Source organism: Trachypithecus francoisi, unplaced genomic scaffold (assembly GCF_009764315.1).
Source record: "Trachypithecus francoisi isolate TF-2019V2 unplaced genomic scaffold, Tfra_2.0 Lachesis_group1, whole genome shotgun sequence".
NCBI classification, from domain to species: domain Eukaryota; kingdom Metazoa; phylum Chordata; class Mammalia; order Primates; family Cercopithecidae; genus Trachypithecus; species Trachypithecus francoisi.
The window spans coordinates 175,686,516-175,709,843 of NW_022681454.1; the positions used below are offsets into that span (position 1 = coordinate 175,686,516).

General features: G+C 40.5%; 1 pseudogene; it reads right to left on the reverse strand.

Annotated features, from left to right (window-relative positions):
* Window positions 1-244: 244 nt before the first annotated feature.
* LOC117084976 overlaps window positions 245-23,328 on the reverse strand; it is a 27,673-nt pseudogene continuing 4,589 nt past the window's right edge.

Sequence of the window (23,328 nt, forward strand, 5' to 3'; positions counted from 1 at the left end):
ACTCACTATGTGGCAGATAATGAGCTCAGCTTTTTTTTTCTGGCTCTTTTGAAGATGTTTTCTTTCACATGAACTACTATGAAAGAAAAAATTAAATAACAAACAGAAATATTTAATATGTTTTGATGTTTTCATATGATATACTATTTATTTATTTATTCATTCATTCTGTCACCCAGGCTGGAGTGCAGTGGCACAACCATGGTTTACCTTAAAAGCCTAGTATGCTTCCTAATTCTCTTGATTAGTTGGTTAGCATTGACAAGTCAACTTGAAATGGCTGGAGAGAGTCTACCAGGTCATCATCAGTCTACTCTTCCTCCTCCTGTCTGTATTTCTTGGAGACATCATCATCTTCCACAGCCTTTCCTTTTCGTCATAATTACATTAAGTGCAAGCTCAGCAGGATGACATTGCTCCAACTTCAGCTTCAGAACAGCAGTTTCTTCAGATCTGGGTGGTACATACTTTTTTACTCAATTTCTCCTGCTTTTCATTACATCTAGTAACTGTGACAAGCAAGTTCTGTTCTCTCTCAAAAGCAGACTGTCCAATAAACAACTTTCCATAGTAATTCCAGCCCTGAAGGCACTAGATAAAATGGCAGGCAGGGCAATTTGGGAAGGTGTGTATAAATGGTAAGCAGCCGCCAATGTGACTCTGTTAAGAAGTTCATCAGCTGTTTTCCTCAAAATGTCTGGATTCTCCAGCATTGCATAGTAAGTCTGTGAGGAAGCACTCCAGTGGTCTATAGGGGTTGTGGACAGTCAGATGGAAATTTAAGTTGCTGTATAAAATGTAGTTCATATTCCAAACTCTGTTCAAGTGTCTCCTCCTGTCTGAGAGAGCTCTCCCAATGGTTTCCAACAAACTGGGGGCTGGATACATTCAGTTTATCTACTTTGTAGGCCAAAAAAACACACGTGAGCATTATTATCCAGGAGTGATAGTTATTGCTTATTTCCCTTATTTAATCCTCAAGAAAAAACTACCTCAGATTCTCCTTTTGAGATGAGAAACCGGAAGGATCGGCTTCACAGTTAAGAAGTAAGTGATGAAGCACAGACTGTGTGCTCCTAAGTTTCTCTCTTTAACACAGAGCACACAGTCAGATGCCAACAGGGCCAAGCCATATTGAAAATGAAGGGTACAGTTTGGGAATCACCCAGTGTCCTGTCTTGCTTTTTCTTGTTTCTTGTTTTTGTTTTTGTTTAGAGATGGGTCTTGCTATCTTGCCCAGGCTGGACTGGAACTCCTGGGCCCAAGCAATCCTCTTGCTTCTGCCTCCCGAGTAGCTGGGACTACAGGCGTGTGCCACCACTGTACTAGGCTTCTTCTTGCTTTCTTTTGTCAACTCACTTTTTTATTTTTTATTTTTTGAGATGGAGTTTCACTCTGTTGCCCAGGCTACAGTGCAGTGGCACAGTCTTGGCTCACTGCAACCTCTGCTTCATGGGTTCAAGTGATTCTCCTGCCTCAGCCTCCCCAGTAGCTGGGATTACAGGCACCCGCCACCATACTCGGCTGATTTTTTGTGTTTTTAGTAGAGATGGGGTTTCACCACGTTGGCCAGGCTGGTCTCGAACTCCTGACCTCAGGTGATTTGTCTGTGTCTCTGCCCAGCCTGTCAACTCACTTTTAGTAGAAATCAGAGTGCAGATAGTATTTCTCTGTCATGAAAAAAATGGTATAGTCACTAATTCATAATTCAAAGTAAGGGTGCGACAAGGAGCCAGGAGGACCCTGGCAAGTTGGAGTATATGGGCAAATCCTGAACGGGAAGCTCCCACATGTCCCTAGCCAGTCACTGCCATCAAGTAAGACTGGCCCAGAGTAGCCAAATCTTCCACTTCCTCAAAAGAAACTAGAAATTCAGATTTTTATATGAAATATCCCAAGGTTTTAAATGTTAGGTAAACATGGACAAGCACGAGAGACCACAGAAGGCTTGTCTGCAGGCCAGGACATAGAGACATGTCAGCCCACAGACACTCTGGCTGTAAATCCTGGCCAGAGTCCTGTGCTGGGTATCACAGTGAAGGATGAGATGTGGAGAAGGGAAGAAGGAGAGAGGGTGACATGCGAGACAGCTCAGAGATACATCATAAGGAAGGAAGGAAAGGCAAACACAAGACAGCACCATTGCCCTATGGGATCCATCACCCCACAAGCTCTCAGAGGAGGGAGAATTACTCCCATCTGGGGCAGCCAACGCAGGAATCGTAGATCTGAGCAGACCCTGAAAGAGGCCAAGTGCTTGAATGAGTAGAAAGGTACCTCCATGTTTCAAGATTCAGACAAAACAATGAAAGTGAAATGTTCTGAAATGCATGAGACACTCTACACATTTAAAGAAGTACTTCCTATTTACAAACTAGAGCTGGCATCATATATGAAGTTTATATTGTCTATTTCTTGCACATAGGGGTTTGTTACCATCTTATTAAGACAACATGTATTTTTGACTAGAGTGCTGAGCTATACAAGTTCTATTTTTAAATTAAATGGTTGTATGTGTATATTTCATGCCTGGGAGTGCAAGTCACTGTATCTGTCTTATTCCATCCTTTCTTCCTTTGCATTTATTTATAGTTTCTTTGCTGAAAAAAAATCAGTTGATTGTTACGTTGTTAGTTCCATAAAGGCAGTTTTGAAAATTCAATGTGCCCGTATATATTAAAGTGACTTTCAATAATTAGGGACGGATTTGAAATATCTGGTAGTGACAGTTTCCCTTTGGCTTTCGGTAACCTTTCTGTCCTCAGTCTGGCAGCTGAAGGTTTTTGGTTTGTGGCTTTTAAAGTGGTGTTAAGGGACATATTTCTGCCTGAGAACAGAGCTGTCCACCCACACGTAGCCCAACTACACTATGCTCATGCAATTATAAATTAAATAATAATTTAATTTTAAAATATTTAAATTTAGTATTTACATTCCATATTGGGCGATACATTTTAAAGACAGCAATTTTCTGATGAATGTTTTTAATTTTAAGCACTCTAATATAAGGAATAATAAAAATGACATTTTAGACTGTTCTGAATTTAGGAGCATAAATAGAGAAATTCGGGGCCTAGTTTTCAAGAATAGATGCTAACAGAATAAACAAAATTAAACCTGTCATTATATAAAATTTTTATTCACCCTGTGCATGATATTTTAATATGCATTTTATGGAGTTTGTAGGAAGTTTAATTTTTCGTTTGGAGTAAAAGATAGTGTTACACAGTATAGGTGATAAATCAGGTTCTCATAGTTATGTGTGTGATCCTTAAAAGGTGAACGCACTAAATATACCTCAAAGACACAGCCATTAACCTTAAAGTGGATTGCAGATTTGACCTGTGGGAAAAAGAAGTGCAAGCGAGGTGTAGAGGTTTTTATTAATACTCCCACGATGTGGTATAGGTATTAGAATATTTGAACATAATGTTTATAGGCTAGCTCCATAGAGTCTCCTGGAAATCTTTATTTCACTAGTTTTCCAACTTGACTTCTGCCTTCCGTTTCTGAATTCATTTCTTACTGTCGTGCTGCTGGCACCTAGAAGAATTTCTCTGGACTATTTTAACAAGCCTTCAGCTGACTGTTTTCCCTACCTTATCAACTCCCACTTATGCATCATCACTCCTGTCATGAAGGCCATAAACAATGGAGTGAGTCAGACAGAAGTTTAAATTCCAGTTCTGCTATCATTTAGCCCTGTGTCTTTGTGAAAATTATTTAATCTCTGTGATTTTGAATACCTTTATTCATTAAATAAATACCTTCTCTGGTATTGTGGGGACTAAATCAGATGGGTCTATTCCCCACATCTTGATCACAGAATGTTTGTTGCCACACATAAAGTCCCATACTGAAATGGGATGATTAGAGACACAGTCCCTCCTCAGCTCATCTAGCTCACCTTGGGTAAATCATTAGAATTCCCTAGGTCCAGCCGCCACACCCAACAACTCAGGGGGCAGACGTGCTGACTCAGCCCGGCTGCTGTTCTTCCCGATCCACATGCTCATTGCCCCTGCACAGCTGGGGAGAGTTTCCCCACCCACATCACACTATCTTTGTTCATGGATCATCTAGTAATTATTTTTTAGATTTTAAAAAGCAGTATGATGCAATGAATAAGAGATGCCTTCCCATCCTTTTATGCCTACACACTAGGTGTTCGAGGGCAAAGGAAACAGCAGGTATTTGATAAAAGCTGATTACGTAAATATTCTCCCCAATACAGTGTAGAGCATTAACCCACATAATACCAAATCACTACAAGCAGCACATCTTCTAGACTTAATTTCTTTGAGTCTATGACTGAATGTTGATGTTCTTTGTACGACAAAACAATCTTTTATGTCAATATATCCACTGAAATTTTATAGAATTTTTTACATTTATTTCCACGTTATATATTAGTTTTTTAAACAAATGTATACAAAAGAATATCAAAAAGTCTCATTGTTATACTATTCATGTTGCTTTTGCTATTTTTATAAAGAAAATAAAATGTTTGCAAATGTAGACACATGTGTCACATAAAGTAACGACACCTTCCTGTCCTCAGTTATTCTGTTCTAAGTTGGTCATTTTATGAGTTTTATGTTTTAGTCCAGAATATATCTGTGCATATATATAGCAGCCTATGTGCACACACATTCTTTTCTTATTTATACCTTATAACATGCTAAATAAGTGCTCTATACCTCACTTTTTGGTCTTTATAAAATATATATATAGGCCGGGTACAGTGGCTCATGCCTGTAATCCCAACACTTGAGAGGCTGAGGAGGACAGATTGCGAGGTCAGGAGTTTAAGACCAGCCTGGCTAATATGGTGAAACCCCGCCTCTACTAAAAATACACCTGTAGTCCCAGCTACTTGGGAAGCTAAGGCAGGAGAATCACTTGAACCTGGAAGGTGGAGGTTGCAGTGAGTCAAGATTGTGCCACTGCACTCCAGCCTGGGTGACAGAGTGACTTTTTTTTTTTTTTTTAGAGAGGAGTCTCACTATGTCATCCAGGCTAGTCTGGAACTTCTAGGCTCAAGTAATCCACCTGCCTCAGCCTCCCAAAGTGCTGAGAGTCCAAGTGAGAGCCACTGTGCCTGGTCTCACTTTTTACTCCTAATACTACTCCTTGGAAACACTTCCTTATAAGTTATGCAAAACCACACAACTTTTAAAAAGTGACTCCGTAATATCCCACGATATGGCTATCTCGTCATTTCCATTCTAGCTCCCTTTTCACAGTTTCCTTAGCTGTTTCCAGTTGTTGGCTACTGTCATTGCTATTGCTGCTTCAATGCGCATCCTTTTACTTTACATCTTGGAAAACTTATTTGAGTACATCCCAACTCTGTGATTAGGATCAAAAGGTATGTAAATTTATTTGTAGCTTATTTTATTTAAAAACTTTATAATCCTTTTTCATGTTTAACCCTCTCAAAATCACTGCCCATTTTACAGATGAGACAAAGTGGGTAATTTGGTCAGAACACATGATCAGTTAATGTGTAGAGACAAAATTAGCGCTGAAACCTTCCTGCATTCTTCATTTCTTTTCTATCACTTCAAGCTGCATTTCCAATGAATTCCAAAGAAAAGGTCGTCTGGAAAATTGGGTGTCTTCAATAAATGGATTAAGGTGGTGGTTGACAAACCTTTGAAGAACCACATGGAAAGAGATGCAAAGAAAGACACGCTGTGTTGTGTTTTTTTCCCCCACAGACTGGCCTCTTTGGAGTTACAATACAGCCAAGCTTTTTTCTTTCCTTGTTTACCAGGTTCTATGAGAGAGGATAAAGAGAAAGATATTCGTGTTGATGAAAATGATGACAGATAAAATGTGTTTGAAGGCTATAAAAACTCCTTACATCTGGAGCAGCTGGCAGCCTGGGATTGGACTCTAAGGGGAGCTCATAGATATCTAATTTGAGCAATGGTTAAAAGTAAACTTGGGAACAGCTGATTCAGTGCAGTTATCTCTGGCTCTGGGAAGTTTTTGTGATGTTTAGAGGCTGGCACATAAAAATCCACATGACACATATTTGCTGAGTCTAATATCCTTATGAAAATGAACAGGGATGATTTACAGGAATATATTAGACACAGATGTTCTTATATAAACCAGGATATAACATGATATAGGAGGTAATGAGCCATTAAAATGGGCAGAAAATACTTGCTAATGTTTCAATAATTATGTACATTGAAATACACAAATAACATACAAATATCAGTGGCGTAGAAATCAATTAGATTAGATAAATTGTTAGTCATTCAGCAAATAATTATGGCCTACGACAAATAAGGCATCTTGCTACAAATCACAAGACACAGAATCTTTGTACCTCAAGTGTATTTCAGGATCACACACGAGGGATACTGTCTCCAAAATGAAGAAACCTAGTACTTTAATAAAAGCAGAGATGAGGTGGGCTAGGGCCACAAAGCTATTTAAGCTATTGTGATTTTAAGCACTGGGCTAATCTTCAGCTCAAATTCCACATTGGAGCTTTCGGGAATGAGGAAGAGGAAAAGGCAAGGGAAAGCTGACAACTTAGTTGGATAAACTTACATGACAGGATTCTGATACGATAGGTCTCCAAGCTTCATTAGGAATTTTCATTCCAAGCTCTGATACATGCTGCCCTCATGATGCCTCAAATCTACAGAATCTGATGAGCATACACAAACTTCTCTAACATGAAATGGTATAGTGATACATGCGATGTGAGTCAATAAAATAAGTACAGCTGGAACAGTAGCAGCGGGAATGGAAAGAATGAGATGACTGAAGAAGCATTGCTCAGGAAGAAGCAACATGAGGGTTTTTTGTTGTTGTTGTTGTTGAGACAGAGTCTCGCTCTGTCGCCCAGGCTGGAGTGCAGTGGCGGGATCTCAGCTCACTGCAAGCTCCGCCTCCCGGGTTCCCGCCATTCTCCTGCCTCAGCCTCCGGAGTAGCTGGGACTACAGGCGCCCGCCACCTCGCCCGGCTAGTTTTTTGTATTTTTTTTTAGTAGAGACGGGGTTTCACCGTGTTAGCCAGGATGGTCTCGATCTCCTGACCTCGTGATCCACCCGTCTCAGCCTCCCAAAGTGCTGGGATTACAGGCTTGAGCCACCGCGCCCGGCCAACATGAGGGTTTTTAAGATTGGTGCAGGTGGTCTGGTGCAGTGGCTCATGCCTGTAATCCCAACATGTTGAGAGGCTGAGATGAGTGGATCACTTGAGGTCAGGAGTTCGAGATTAGCCTGGTCAACACAGTGAAACCCTGTCTCTACTAAAAATACAAGTTAGCCTGTAATCCCAGCTAATCTGGAGGCTGAGGCAGAAGAATCGCTTGAGCCCAGGAGGTGGAGGTTGCAAAGAACTGAGATCATGCTACTGCACTCCAGCCTGGGCCACAAAGCAAGACTATCTCTAAAAAGATTGTTGCAGGGGATGAAAGAAAAATAAGAGGTGAAGCTCAGGATTTTGAATCTCTACTTGAGAGATAAGAAGAAAGGTGGCACTATTGGGCAAGATGCAAGGAAATGTGAGTTTGAAGTAGAGTTACCGCATGCTGAAGTCAATGAGCTGGCAGGGCTTCTGTGCAGAAATATCCAGCAGACCTTCGGAAATGCATAAATGGAGCTCTAAAGCAGTAACAGCACAAGGGTCACATGTTTGATTTTACTCTGCTTAGAAAGGATACTTGAGTACATGGGTGAGGATAGGGATATATGCAAAACAACACAGAGAGGACAAGAAAATAGACCAAGATGAGCTGTCCATCTCACTGAAGCAGGAAGCAATGCAGGAATGAAAGAGTGATAAGGTTCATGAGCCGTGTGTACTAACACAGAAGCTGAGACAGGAAGGAGATCTGAGAAGAACTGGATGATTTGAGTTATAAAATATACCTTGCAAACAAAGGAAGTTGAGGACTGAGAAGGTGCCATTGAATTTTGTCCTGTTGGAAGTAAATGCTCAGTGCTGCCAAGTGAAAATAGCACTTGGGCAGAAGTTTCTCAGCAAGGCAATTTACTTCCATAGAAGGGTGCATCTCGCAGATGGAGCAATGGCAAGAGCACACCAGACAAGGAAGGGAAAGGGAGTCTTATTCCTAACCCAGCTAGTCCCTACTGCTGTGTCTTTTCCCTATGGGCTAGTGTTAGACCGCAGAGTCTAAGCCAATTCCAAATGGCTATTTTAAAGAGAGCAACGGTACGAGCTGGAGTGGTGGGGTGAGTAGTTTTGGTGGGAGGGACAGTTACAGAACAGGTGACTAAGGATACCTAAGGACAGAACAGGTGATAGAGGCTAGGAGGGGGTTGTTTACTGAAACTAGGGGCAAGGAGGGTAAAGAACAAGGAAGTCAAACTTTAAAATGGAGAACAAAGAACAGGGAAGCTGAGCATACTGACATATTGGTTCTTTGAAGAGGAACTCAGAACTCATTGTACTTAACAAATTTTCTCTCTCTTGAATGTTAAAGGTAGTTAACAGGCTAAATTTTGAAGAGGAATTTACTGTATCCTACAGTCCATAGGATGTAATTGGTGATATTCGCACTTGAGCTTAGCCAGGAGGCTGAGAAGCAATGTGATTGGCAGTGTTCAATGGAGAAGATGGTGGTAGAGCAAAAGCCAAATCACATCTTAGCCTTGTCTATTGCAATCACCTCTCAACTGCACTTTCTACTTCTAACCTTTCCTTTCTTCAACCATCCTTCTTTCTACCCAAAGTTATCTTTCTAAAAGCCAAATTTAGTGATATCACTCCTTTGGTTAAAATGTTTTGATGGCTCCCATTGCCTGAGGACTTCAAAGATCTCCCAATTGAGGTCACACTCAACTGATACCATTTGCTACAATCAACTGTATATTATTTGCCCTTCTTTAGCAGGTTTGAATTTTTCATACCTTTTGCCTTTGCTAATGCTGCCCCTTCAAAATAAAATACCTCCTAATCTCTACCAATGGCCTACAACCTATCTCAGGTATCTCCTCCTGTGTGAGGACACCCCTAATCCTCCAGGCAAAATGAATACCTCCTCTCAATGCTTCCATAGAACTTTTCAGGGATTGCTATTGGGTTACTAGATCATGTTAACTGAATAATGATTTTTTTGTATATTGTGTCTCTCCTAATGTGGCACAAAACATACGACAGTATTATATTCATTCCTACAGCCCCAGTACCTAGCATTGTCCACACATGTTGGTTTTCATTACTTTTGAATGAACGAATGCATAAAATAGCTGCTAAAATATAAGATGTTTGGGAATGGAGACAGCTGAGCATGTTTGAAGGCAGAACAGAAGGAATAAGTCAAGGGAAACGATGGCTAACGCTGAGAGAGGGAAAGGAGGAGATCGTTAATGGAGCTACATCCTGAAGAAGACAGGATGAATGATATAAATAACAAAGATGGTGAAGTGAGACTTGGGAAGAAAAAGAGACAAATTTGCAACTGAACCAGGAGACTGTGCACAGGAGACCATAAGTGAATTGACGATCATTGAGCCCCTTTTATCCACCAGGTGCTGGGATAGGTTATGTATCTTTGCTCATTATTTAGCATTACAAGCCTTGTAACTTGTCCATTTACAGATGATCAGGCCAAATTGAAGGGGTTTAGAGTTTGGTTTTAGTCACATAAGTCAAGTTTGAATCCTAGGCCATTTTCTCTCAGTCTCCTGCTTTTTCCATGAAATAAAAATTGTCAGTGGTTGGAGGCCACAGTGGGGGATCAGGAGGACAAGGCACTTTCCACTGTTAAAAGGCAAAATTAAAGTGACTTAGAGTGAGTCTGGGCTGGATTCGTAGAAAAGTGAAGCCAGAGTGCTGCTTACATTCACATAGGCGTATTTCATCCTGCTCCTTTACCAATTTGGGCTGAGAAAGAAAAGGCCACTGTTATATTTTAGAGTTTTAATAATCTTCTGAATGTTTCCAGCACTTTTCCTTGGATTCAGGAAGACTGTATTAGATACTTTATTTTACAAATACCCATGAAGCACATGCTATTATGTGCTCAGCATGGGGAATTTCTTACGAGATATCAAATAAGAATCAGATATAGTCCTGAAGGAAAAGATATTTTAATGGAACTTTGATAGAAAGAAAATCACTATTCCATGAGGAGAATATTATACATGCTGTAAAAGTGATTCAAAGAAAAAGATGAGACAATAATTGATCTGAATCTAATGATATATTTGGACCAGATTATATATTAAACCAAGAAGGCAGAATAGGCATTCCATCAGAAAGAAAGGAATAAAGGAAAGGAGAGAGGAGGAGCAGAGAGGGGAGGAGAGGAGGGAAGGGGAGGAGAGGGGAGACGAGAGGAGGAGAGAGGGGAAGAGAGGGGAGGGGAGCGGAGGGGAGGGGAATGGAGGGGAGGGGAGGGGGGGGGAACAGAGAAGTTTGACTGTGAGGGACAGGAAGGTGGTCCAGTGTGTATCATTGGAAAAGGCAAAAAGTAAACTCTATGAGTAACATGTACAATTTTGAGTTACAGGCTAAGATATTATTAAGATCCATACCCAGCAGGTACTAGGGAGCCACCGAGGGTTGAAGAAAACTCCAATACAGGCAGTGTGATTTTACAGATTTGGGTCAAATTTATTCTTCAAGTAAAATCCTTCTGTGGCTTCTCACTGCTGTTAGAATAAAGTCTAAAATCCAGATCAGGCCCCTTCAAGTCATGCATCACCTGGTTCCAACCAAGCAGATTTTCAACTCATGATGGTGCCTCAGCCCTCCCAGCCCAGGGGTTTAACATATTCTGTTCCCCCGAAAAGGCTCGCTCCCATTCTTCCCTTGGGAAATGCCCCGCTTTCTCTCAAATCTCATCATACACATCACTTTCTCAGGAAGAAATTATCCTCTGATATTCTAGGCTAGATGAGTTCCCCTAGTTATACCTTCAAGGTAAACTCTCCTTTCCAACATCGAATTAGAATTGTAATTCTATACATATTTGGATCATTACTTGGTAATGCCTGTCTGCCAAATTAAACAGTAAATTCCATGAAAGCAGGAACTATGTAAAACTGGCTAATAAACATTATCTCCGTGTCTAACACAGAAGAGTAATACATAAATCGGCTCAAGCCTGTGAATGGTTGAAAATGACTTATTTGATGTAAGGCCCTGAGACGAAAAGACAAGGAAGCTGTTAGACATCTAGAAAAAGGGTTGTTGAAAGTATGACACAAACAGAAATGGAGAGCTGTGTTTGAGATGTATTTTACGAGTAGAAGCAGGCCAGGCACGGTGGCTCACACCTGTAATCCCAACACTTTGGGAGGCTGAGGGGGCAGATCACGAGGTCAGGAGATCGAGACTGTCCTGGCTAACATGGTGAAACCCCGTCTCTACTAAAATTACAAAAATTAGCTGGGCGTTGTGGCGCCTGCTTGTAATCCCAGCTACTTGGGAGGCTGAGGCAGGAGAATCGCTTGAACCTGGGAGGCGGTGGTGGCAGTGGTCGAGATCACGCCACTGCAATCCAGCCTGGCAACAGCGAGACTCTGTCTAAAAACAAACAAACAAAAAGAGTAGAAGCAGTGGGACTTGAAATTTATTGGATGGATTATGTCTAAGTAATTTGAGAGGCCTGATTAAAAAAATATGTAACATGTTCCATTGATTTTCTGTCTTTCCTGATTTTAAAGAAATCCTTTCTCAGGTCAACTACAGTATCTCCCAATATTGCCATTCCTTTTATCTTATGCATTCTTTATAGAACAGTCTAAAAATATTTATTGAGCACCTACTGTGTGCCTGGCACTCTTATGGGTGCTTGAAACACATCAGCAAACAAAGCAAGCAAAGATCCCTACATTCGTGGAGCTTACATTTTTGGCAGAAAGATACAGAACCTAAAGAGTAAACTGCAGATATAAGCATATTATAGTGTGCATTCAAAGGTGGTAGGTATAGGAAAAAGAAAAGTAGAACAGTATAAAAGGGATCGATAGAAACAGCCCGGTGGCACTACCCCAGTTATCTAGAGCATGTAACATGTATTAATTTTAAAAGCATCTCTCTTTTCTTGTTTGTTTTACTTTTAATGAAACCCAGAAACTTTCCAAGTAGGCATTCAATGAAATGTAATTGCTCCTTTTCTCATCTGTTTCCTGGAGATAAAATCCTCAAGGGCAGAGAAGAAGCAGGATATCACAGAAGTGGGAAGAAGCTTCCTGGTTGGAGCTGGGAGGGAAAGTTCTGTACTAGTACCCTACCCATCAGTTCAGGAGCTCTCAGCGCCTCTCCCGATGCAGCGCTCAGCATCTCAGCATCTCAGCATAGTTCCTCAGACTTCCTCTTTTTTTTTTGAGACAGGGTCTTGCTCTGTGGCCCAGGCTGGAATGCAGTGGCATTATCTCAGTTCACTGCAACCTCCACCTCCCAGGTTCAAGGGATTCTCATGCCTCAACCTCCCGCGAGGCTGGGACTGCAGGTGCCCACCACGACACCTGGCTAATTTTTGTATTTTTAGTAGAGACAGGGTTTCACCATGTTGCTCAGGCTGGTCTCAAACTCCTGACCTCAAATGATCCACCCGCTTCAGCCTCTCAAAGTGCTGGGATTACAGGCGTGAGCCACTGCACCTGGCCTGTTCCTCAGACTTCTAACCAACTCCTTAATTTTGTTATTATACTCTGAAAATATTTTCTTAGGCTACTTTTCTATTTCTCACTTTTCATCAGTTTCTTCTCGCCAAAAGTCTTTCATGGCCTTACTAACCTACAGGAAAGCACTGGACAATGCCTTTTATTTGTGGGTGAAAGTTATTTCAAATAACTAGTTTGCTACATTTAATTTTTCATTCATGAATTATAATTTTTTCATGGCTTTCTGAATAGTATTAATACAATTTGCATATTCATTCTAACAGTAAATAACATAATAAAAGATAATAAATATTTAATGGCTTTTCCTTAACTTTTAGAAAACAGTTGGAACAATTCAACCTGTTAAGACAGTGTTTACTTAGAAACTGACTTCTCAAAACAGAAGGTAGATACATTTTTTAATTGCTCATAACCTAAACAGTAAGAAAAGAATAAATTAAATTCTTCATTATCTCAGTCTACAGGAAGACTATTTTTTAAATGAAAGAACAGTTTGTTAAATAGATTCCAATTATTTAAATCAATTAAAACTTAACTACAGCAAGTTTAAAGTCAAATATTTAATTATTATTTTCATTTATTCCCAATAATGGAGTTATTTTGTTATATTAAATTAAATGTACTGATTATTTTGGCTTTGGGCAGACATGACTTTAATGTGTTTATAGGTTTTCAATTAATACATCAGTGATTTCCATAAAATTCTAGATGCTAGACTTCTCCTTTAAAAAAAAAAAAGAAGTTTAATTCTCCTCATTTCTTCCTATCTGTCTGCTTCATTCATGTATACATTCATATTCTCTTCTGTCCCTGAAGGTATATAAATTGACAATCTCAATTCATTGATCAAAGAAAAAGTATCAGAAATGGACCCTATTCCTCAAAAGGCTTGCAACGTAGTAAGAGTGACAAAAAGTAATAAATTCAAAAAATAATTAAATACAAAAAGGCAACTTTAATAGGATGTTAACTTTGTTTCTTCCGCATATATTGAATTTTCAGTTGAGATACTATCCCCACTCCTCAAAATAAAACAAAAGCTGGGAGCAATGCCATAGGTGCCAAACCACCTCAAAGGTAGGAAACAGACATTGAAGACTGATCCAATGTGAGAGAATAAGAATTCCTTTGGGAAGTTGTTGGAGAGTTGTGGTACCATGATACCAGGCAGGGGAGTGTTTCCCTGTAACCTTAATCCAGTTGAGGAGGACTTAAACACAGTCACCCAAAATGTTTAATGTGTGTCTTTGGTATCTCAGGAACCCAGAGACTGATGTCTGACTTTTCCAGCACCAACTTGGTGGCCTACTGGAACAGAAAGAGCTGAGCTGGGAGTGAGCTACACAAACATCACAGGGTTCCTCCCCAGCAGAAGCAAAGCAGGTGTGTGTGTAAGTGTGTGTGTGTGTGTGTGTGTGTGTGTGGCTGGTGTATTGGCAAGAAAAAAATTAGAGAAAGATTTGAGGTTTTGGTTTGACACTGAATTCAACTTTTTAAAACCAAACCTGAGGGGCCATTAACTTTTTAACCTGAGAGTAATCTTTAAAAGCATGATATTACTTGAGATTTTACCCCAAAGCCTGGAACTACAGTTTGTTAGGTCGAAAGGTGGCAGGAGAAGGAAACTATGACATTGTTTCCTTCAAGTGCCCTTCCTAGTCCTGTGCTTTCAATGAAGTGACACAATTGATTGGAGTGCGGGACCACCAAGTTCACTATGAAATATAGAAAATTATTCATCCAAATAAAAGAAATGCATATGCATTGCAGAGAACAACACAATTTTCATGAAAAAAGATTGGCAAAGAGTTGGGGGCCAGTTACAGAAAATTTTAGAGTTTGGACATCATAAAGTCTGGGGACACATTAAACTGTGGCCTCATTGCCTAAAAAGCTCAGCGGATCATTCTGCAAAACTAATTAAAACCTGAAAATTGACTTTGGACATAGAGAATAAAAATACACTATGTCTTCAAATGCTCTGCATTTTCTTTAAGAAGTTTGTACTAAATGGCTTATCAAAGCCTGCTATTGGCCCCCACTATTAAATATACCAAGTAAATCAAGATGTAAACAAACATATTAAACTACCATTTCATTAAGAGCACAATTTGAAAGTTAATCGGATAAGAAGTGAATAAAGACAGGAAAGGAAACAGTGTGAGTGAGTGGTTCGAAAGAAGTGATAGACTGGAAACATCATCTGAAGAGCAATACAGTGAAGAAGTAGATCAAAAGATACCTCCTCCCAGGAGTTTCTTGTGTCATTTAAAATAATTTTTCATGTATGGAGGTAAGCATGGTTCTAGGAAAAGAATTTTGAACTTAAAATCAGTGGGTAAAAACTGTTGTTGTACCTAGTTGTACATCAAACTCCTGAGTATATTAATTGTACACTCATTATATGAGTGAGTATACTAATTTATGCTAATTGTTGGGAAAGACAGTGCCCCCCTCAGTCTCTTGGGCTCTTACATGTCTTACTGGGTTTATCAAGAATGCAAAGCGCTGACGGCTCTTTTCTGGGGCTGTTTCTCAGGGTCATGTTTGCAGAACAACCTAGACAGATGATGTCAAGTCTCTCTCTGGAACAAAGATCTTGTTTTCTTACTGCTTGCTCTAAAAGCAATGGATTCCCCAAATTCAGTGTTCCCTGGCTACAGGCAAATCCACTGTGAGTGTTGCATCCATCTGGGCCCCTCCACATCACTCCCATAAGATTTGAAGAGGGACAAAGGAAACAAACACAAACATGATGGTGCTCATGCTGCTGACTGAGCTTTGAGTGCCGAAGTCCTTCGTTTCTGACCCAGGAGTCTTGTGTTTTGTGCCTGTATCCAGGAAGCATTAATTGGCTAGTTTACTCGCTTGTATGCAGGGTGAAATATCAGACCTGACATCATCATTGATATGTGTAGTCTTTTTTTTTTTTTTTTTTTTTTTTTTTTTTTGAGACGGAGTCTCGCTCTGTCGCCCGGGCTGGAGTGTAGTGGCCGGATCTCAGCTCACTGCACGCTCCACCTTCCGGGTTTACGCCATTCTCCTGCCTCAGCCTCCCGAGTAGCTGGGACTACAGACGCCCGCCACCTCGCCCGGCTAGCTTTTTGTATTTTTTTTTTAGTAGAGACGGGGTTTCACCGTGTTAGCCAGGATGGTCTCGATCTCCTGACCTCGTGATCCGCCCGTCTCGGCCTCCCAAAGTGCTGGGATTACAGGCTTGAGCCACCGCGCCCGGCCGATATGTGTAGTCTTTACCATGCACATGACTTCCCCTGGTTGGGTATATCACTCAGGAATATTCAAAATACTGTATTTGGAATATTATGTTATGCTACTAGTCTAATCATTCCTTACTTGTTGGAGAACTGTTCATTGTTACTGCCTCAAAGCAAATTAATAACATGTATATACCTGAATAATTCAGAATCCTTTCCTTACTTTTTTAAGATATTCATCTTTTAAATAAGCTTGATCAACAATTTCTCTTCATTTGAACCTCCCAACTCTTCCCCTTTTCACCAATTTGTATTAGCTCTCTTTCTCCTCCAGAGACCTGTTTGAACACACAAGACACACAACTTGAATTAAAAATAGAGAGATGGTCTGTTGAGGTCTCTTCTCTACTCATACTGTGACATTGATTGCAACTTGAACATGCCAAGGAGTTACCTCAACCTTATAACAATATATAAAATAATAAACAGATGTGGCAACATAAAAATATTGCTATAATCTTGTAAATGGCAGGTTGAAGTAAGATAATTATGAGAATGAATAGCCTTATTAGTGTCAAATACAATAGTATTTTCGGTAAGTGTGTGACAGAGCGTCTTCTATTCCTTTGCAACCAATGGTGAAGACTGGTGGAAATATGAACTTTTTCTCAGATTCATAAAGGCAGAAGAAGAGATAGTGACATAATTATAATTATATTAAGAAGCATGGTTGATTGGTTGTCAGCACACTTACATTTAACAGTCTTGGGTGTTTTTACATGATAATGGCATAATGACAGTAATGAACTTAGAAGTTATTCTTAGCAAAGTATCACAGCAGAGTGCAATCGATTTCTGCAGAAGCTATAAATGCAATCTCCAACCTTATAGGTTATTGTAAATGCAAAGCACAAATTCTCATTCATAACTACTTAATTAAAGAACATTATTGGTTTACCTGTAATTGCTTTAATTTATCACAGTGTTACAATTTATAAGTAATGTGTGTTATTCTTCAGTAGTTTTATTGTAATTACACATAATTTACAATTCACATTACCGGATTTCTAATTATCCTCTAAATATTCTTGGTTATAAAAATGAAAATACTATTTTAAGGAGAATAGGATAATTAACAATGTATTAAATCTATTGGCTGTCAAGCATTTAACAAACAATAAAGTCAACTAATTCAGGCGATTTCGTTGATGGGTTATAAAATTTTATAAAGTTATGGAGTGCAACTTAGTCATTCCTTGAGACGCCGCCATTAATAATGCTGTTTCAAATTAATCTTGGTAGAACTCTGGTCCACATTATGTTTGGCAAAACAACACATCCAGCATCTCCTTTTATGTTTGGGTGGATGGCACTGGAGAGGGGCCAGTATCGGTATCCATCAGAATATTCCTAAACAAGCTTTCCTAACGTTAGAGTTTCCAAGTTACTTGACTTAGAAGGTGGAATAGTGACAATTTCAATCTATTGAATCTATTGTGATTCTAGAGATTGGAAAAGAGAATGTGGTTAGCTTAGTAAAATTACTATTTTGAATTTCCTTCAAAGTTTGTAAACAGCCTGGTTTTGGCATGATGGAGCAGTAGGCCAAAGTCACATGACCTCACCCTTTCATGTGAAGATAACTAATGAAAGACATACGGTGAGCCATAACGTTCTATAGAATATGCAGCCACCTCTACAGTGTGGTTTGAAAGGTCTTCAAAATTCAGTATCTTTTAAATAAATCTGAAATTTCTATCATTAGAAACAATCCTTGCAGTTAGGCATTGATCCACAAAGCTTTCATAAATGCAACTGTAATATGTACACTGAATGAAATATGAATGGTCTTCATCACTGAATTCACAAGAATTCATTTTTAGATGAGATGATATCAGGCAAGAAGTAGAAGGGACAGAGAAAATACTGTCAGAAAATAAAGAAGAGAAGAAAGTTCTGTTGAGGCAAGAAACCTAGCTAAAGTAACATAAAACTATGTACGGTAGGATGGGGATATGTCCAGCAACCCAAAGAACCTTCTGATGTTTCTGTGTACCAGGACAGAATAGATCATTGAAGAAAATTGAGACTGGCATCCTTGCTTGGTAAGTTTGTCTAAGACCAATCGTAACATCTCCCTGCTAAGGTTTTTTGAGTTTTGGGGTTTTGTTGTTGTTTTAAATCCTGGTCCTCAAAGCTGTTGCACTTCCCTACTTTAATGAAAATGGAGCTTTCTATCATTCAGAATAAAAATAATTGATTATAACTTTTTAAATGGTATCAAAAGATATGGTCCTGGTGTGGCTGGCAAAATGGCCAAATAGGAACAACTCCGGTCTGCAGCTCCCAGCAAAATCAATGCAGAAGGTGGTGATTTCTGCATTGCCAGCTGAGGTACCCAGCTCATCTCCTTGGGACTGGTTAGACAGTGGGTGCAGCCCATGGAGGGCAAGCAGAAGCGGGGGCGGGGGGGCATCGCCTTACCCAGGAAGTGCAAGGGGTCTGGGAACTCCCTCCCCGAGGCAAGGGAAGCCGTGAGGGACTGTGCTGTGAGGAACGGTACACTCCAGCCCAGATCCTACACTTTTCCCATGGTCTTCGCAACCCACAGACCAGGAGATTCCCTCGGGTGCCTACGCCACCAGGGCCCCGGGTTTCAAGCACAAAACCAGGCAGTTGTTTGGGCGGACGCCAAGCTAGCTGCGGAAGTTTTTTTCGTACCCCAGGGGCGCCTGGAATGCCAGTGAGACAGAACCATTCACTTCCCCGGAAAGGGGGCTGAAGCCACGGAACCAAGTGGTCTACCACCCATGGAACCCAGCGGATCCCACCCCTGCGGAGCCCAGCAAGCCAAGATCCACTGGCTGGAAATTCTCACTGCCAGCACAGCAGTCTGAAGTTGACCTGGGAAGCTCCAGCTTGGTGGGGGGAGGGGCGCTTGCCGTTACTGAGGCCTGAGTAGGTGTTTTTCCCCTCACAGTGTAAATAAAGCCACCAGGGAGTTCAAACTGGGTGGAGACCACAACTGCTCAGCAAAGCCGCTGTAGCCAGACTGCCTGTCTAGATTCCTCCTCTCTGGGCAGGGCGTCTCTGAAAGAAAGGCAGCAGCCCCAGTCAGGGGCTTATAGATAAAACCCCCATCTCCCTGGGACAGAGGACCCGGGGGAAGGGGCAACTGTGGGCACAGTTTCAACAGACTTAAACATTCCTGCCTTCCTGCTCTGAAGAGAGCAGCAGCTCTCTCAGCACAGTGCTCAAGCTCTGCTAAGGGACAGACTGCCTCCTCAAGTGGGTCCCTGACCCCCGTGCCTCCTAACTGGGAGACACCTCCCAGCATGGATTGACAGACACCTCATACAGGAGAGCTCCAACTGGTATCTGGTGGGTGCCCCTCTGAGACAAAGCTTCCAGAGGAAGAAACAGACAGAAATCTTTGCTGTTCTGCAGGCTCGTCTGGTGATACCCAGGCAAACAGGGTCTGGAGTGGACCTCCAGCAAACTCCAGCGACCTGCAGCAGAGAGGCCTGATTGTTACAAGGAAAACTAACAAATAGAAAGGAATAGAATCAACATCAACATAAAGGACGTCCACAAAAAAAGCCCATCCTAAGGTCATCAACATCAAAGGCCAAAGGTAGATAAATCCACGAAGATGAGGAAAAACCAGTGTAAAAAGGCTGAAAATTCCAAAAACCAGAATGCCTCTTCTCCTCCAAAGGATCACAATTCTTCACCAGCAAGGGAACAAAACTGGATGGAGAATGAGTTTGATGAGCTAACAGAAGTAGGCTTCAGAAGGTAGGTAATAACAAACTCCTCTGAGCTGGAGGAGCATGTTCTAACCCAATGCAAGGAAGCTAACAACCTTGAAAGAAGATTAGACGAATTGCTAACTAGAATAACCAGTTTAGAGAAGAACATAAATGACCTGATAGAGCTGAAAAACACAGCACAATAACTTCGTGAAGCATACACAAGTATCAATAGCCAAACCGATCAAGCAGAAGAAAGGATATAGGAAACTGAAGATCAACTTGATGAAATAAAGCATGAAGACAAGATTAGAAAAAAAACAATGAAAAGGAATCAACAAAGTCACCAAGAAATATGGGACTATGTGAAAAGACCAAACATATGTTTGATTGGTGTGCCTGAAAGTGACGAGGAGAATGGAACCAAGCTGGAAAACACTCTTCAGGATATTATCCAGGAGAACTTCCCCAGGCTAGCAAGACACACCAATATTCAAACTCAGGAAATAACGAGAACACCACAAAGATACTCCTCAAGAAGAGCAACTCCAAGACACATAATTTTCAGATTCACAAAGGTTGAAATGAAGGAAAAAATGTTAAGGGCAGCCAGAGAGAAAGGTCGGGTTACCCACAAAGGGAAGCCCATCAGACTAACAGTGGATCTCTCTGCAGAAACCCTACAAGCCAAAAGAGAGTGGAGGGCCAATATTCAACATTCTTAAAGAATTTCAAACCAGAATTTCATGTCCAGCAAAACTAAGCTTCATAAATAAAGGAGAAATAAAATCCTTTACAGACAAGCAAATGCTGAGAGATTTTGTCACCTCTAGGCTTACCTTACAAAAGCTCCTGAAGGAAGCACTAAATATGGAAAGGAAAATCCAGTACCAGCCACTGTAAAAACATTCCAAATTGCAAAGACCATCGACACTATGAAGAAACTGTATCAACTAACTGGCAAAATAACCAGCTAGCATCATAATGACAGGTTCAAATTCACACATAACAATATTAACCTTAAATGTAAATGGGCTAAATGCCCCAATTAAAAGACACAGACTGGCAAATTGAATAAAGAGTCAAGACCCATCAGTGTGCTGTATTCAGGAGACCCATCTCACATGCAAAGACACACATAAGCTCACAATAAAGGGATGAAGGAATATTTACCAAGCAAATGGAAAGCAAAAAAAGAAAAAAAAAAAGCAGGAATTGCAATCCTAGTCTCTGATAAAACAGATTTTAAACCAACAAAGATCAAAAAAGACAAGAGCATTACATAATGGTAAAGGGATCAACGTAACAAGAAGAGCTAGCTATCCTAAATATATATGCACCCAATACAGGAGCACCCAGATTCATAAAGCAAGTTCTTAGAGAACTACAAAGAGACTGAGACTCCCACACAATAATGGTGGGACACTTTAACACCCCACTGTCAATATTAGACAGATCAATGAGACAGAAAATTAACAAGGATATCCAGGTCTTGAACTCAGCTCTGGACCAAGCAGACCTAATAAACATCTACAGAACTCTCCACCTCAAATCAACAGAATATACATTCTTCTCAGCACCACATTGCACTTATTCCAAAATTAACCCCATAATTGGAAGTAAAACACTCCTCAGCAAATGTGTAAGAATGGAAATCATAACAGTCTCTCAGACCACAGTGCAATCAAATTAGAACTCAGGATTAAGAAACACATTCAAAACCGCACAACTACATGGAAACTGAACAACCTGCTCCTGAGTGACTACTGGGTACATAACAAGATTAAGGCAGAAATAAGTTATTTGAAACCAGTGAGAACAAAGACACAATGTTCTAGAATCTCTGGGACAGAGCTAAAGCATTGTTTAGAGGGAAATTTATAGCACTAAATGCCCACAGGAGAAAGCTGGAAATATCCAAAATCGACACCCTAACACCACAACTAAAACAACTAGAGAAGCAAGAGCAGGCAAAATCAAAAGCTAGGGAAAAACAAGAAATAAGTAAGATCAGAGCAGAACTGAAGAAGATAAAAACAAGAAACACCATTCAAAAAACCAATGAATCCAGGAGCTGGTTTTTTGAAAATGTTAACAAAATAGATAGACCGCTAGCCAGACTAATAAAGAATAAAAGAGAGAGGAATCAAATAGACACAATAAAAAATGATAAAGGGGATGTCACCACTGATCCCACAGAAATACAAACTATCATCAGAGAATACTATAAACACCTTTATGCAAATAAACTAGAAAATCTAAAAGAAATGGAGGCCGGGTGCGGTGGCTCAAGCCTGTAATCCCAGCACTTTGGGAGGCCGAGACGGGCGGATCACGAGGTCAGGAGATCGAGACCATCCCGGCTAACGCGGTGAAACCCCGTTTCCACTAAAAAATACAAAGAACTAGCCGGGCGAGGTGGCGGGCGCCTGTAGTCCCAGCTACTCCGGAGGCTGAGGCAGGAGAATGGCTTAAACCTGGGAGGCGGAGCTTGTAGTGAGCTGAGATCCGGCCACTGCACTCCAGCCTGGGCGACAGAGCGAGACGCCGTCTCAAAAAAAAAAAAAAAAAAAAGAAAGAAAATCTAAAAGAAATGGATAAATTCCTGGACACATACACCCTACCAAGACTAAACCAGGAAGAATTCTAATCCCTGAATAGACCGATAAAAAGTTCTGAAATTAAGGCAGTGATTAGTAGTCTACCAACCAGAAAAAGCCCAGGACCAGACAGATTCACAGCCGAATTCTACCAGAGGTACAAAGAAGAGCTGGTACCATTCCTTCTGAAACTATTCCAAACAATAGAAAAAGAGGAACTCCTCCCTAACTCATTTTGGAGGCCAGCATCATCCTGATACCAAAACCTGGCAGAGACACAACAAAAAAAGAAAATTTCAGGCCAATATCCCTGATGAACATTGATGCAAAATCTTCAATGAAATACTGGCAAAACGAATCCAGCAGCATATCAAAAAACTTATCCATCACAATGGAGTCGGCTTCATACCTGGGATGCAAGGCTGGTTCAGCATACACAAATCAATAAATGTAATCCATCACATAAACAGAACCAATGACAAAAACCACGTAATTATCTCAATAGATGCAGAAAAGGCCTTTGACAAAATTCAACTCCCCTTCATGCTAAAAACTCTCAATAAACTAGCTATTAATGGAACATATCTCAAAATAATAAGAGCTATTTATGACAAACCCACAGCCAATATCATACTGAATGGGCAAAAGCTGGAAGCATTTCCTTTGAAAACTAGCACAAGACAAGAATGCCCTCTCTCACCACTTCTATTCAACATAGTGTTGGAAATTCTGGCCAGGGCAATCAGGCAAGAGAAATAAATAAAAGGTATTCAACAGGAAGAAAGTCAAATTATCTCTGTTTGCAGATGACATAATTGTATATTTGGAAAACCCCATCGTCTCAGCCCAAAATATCCTAAAGCTGATAAGCAACTTCAGCAAAGCCTCAAGATATAAAATCAATGTGCAAAAATCACAGCATTCCTATACACCAATAATAGACAAACAGAGAGCCAAATCATGAGTGAACTCCCATTCACAATTGCCACAAAGAGAATAAAATACCTAGGAATACAACTTACAAGGAATGTGAAGCACCTCTTCAAGGAGAACTACAAACCACTACTCAAGGAAATCAGAGAGGACACAAACAAATGGAAAAACATTCCATCTCATGGATAGGAAGAATCA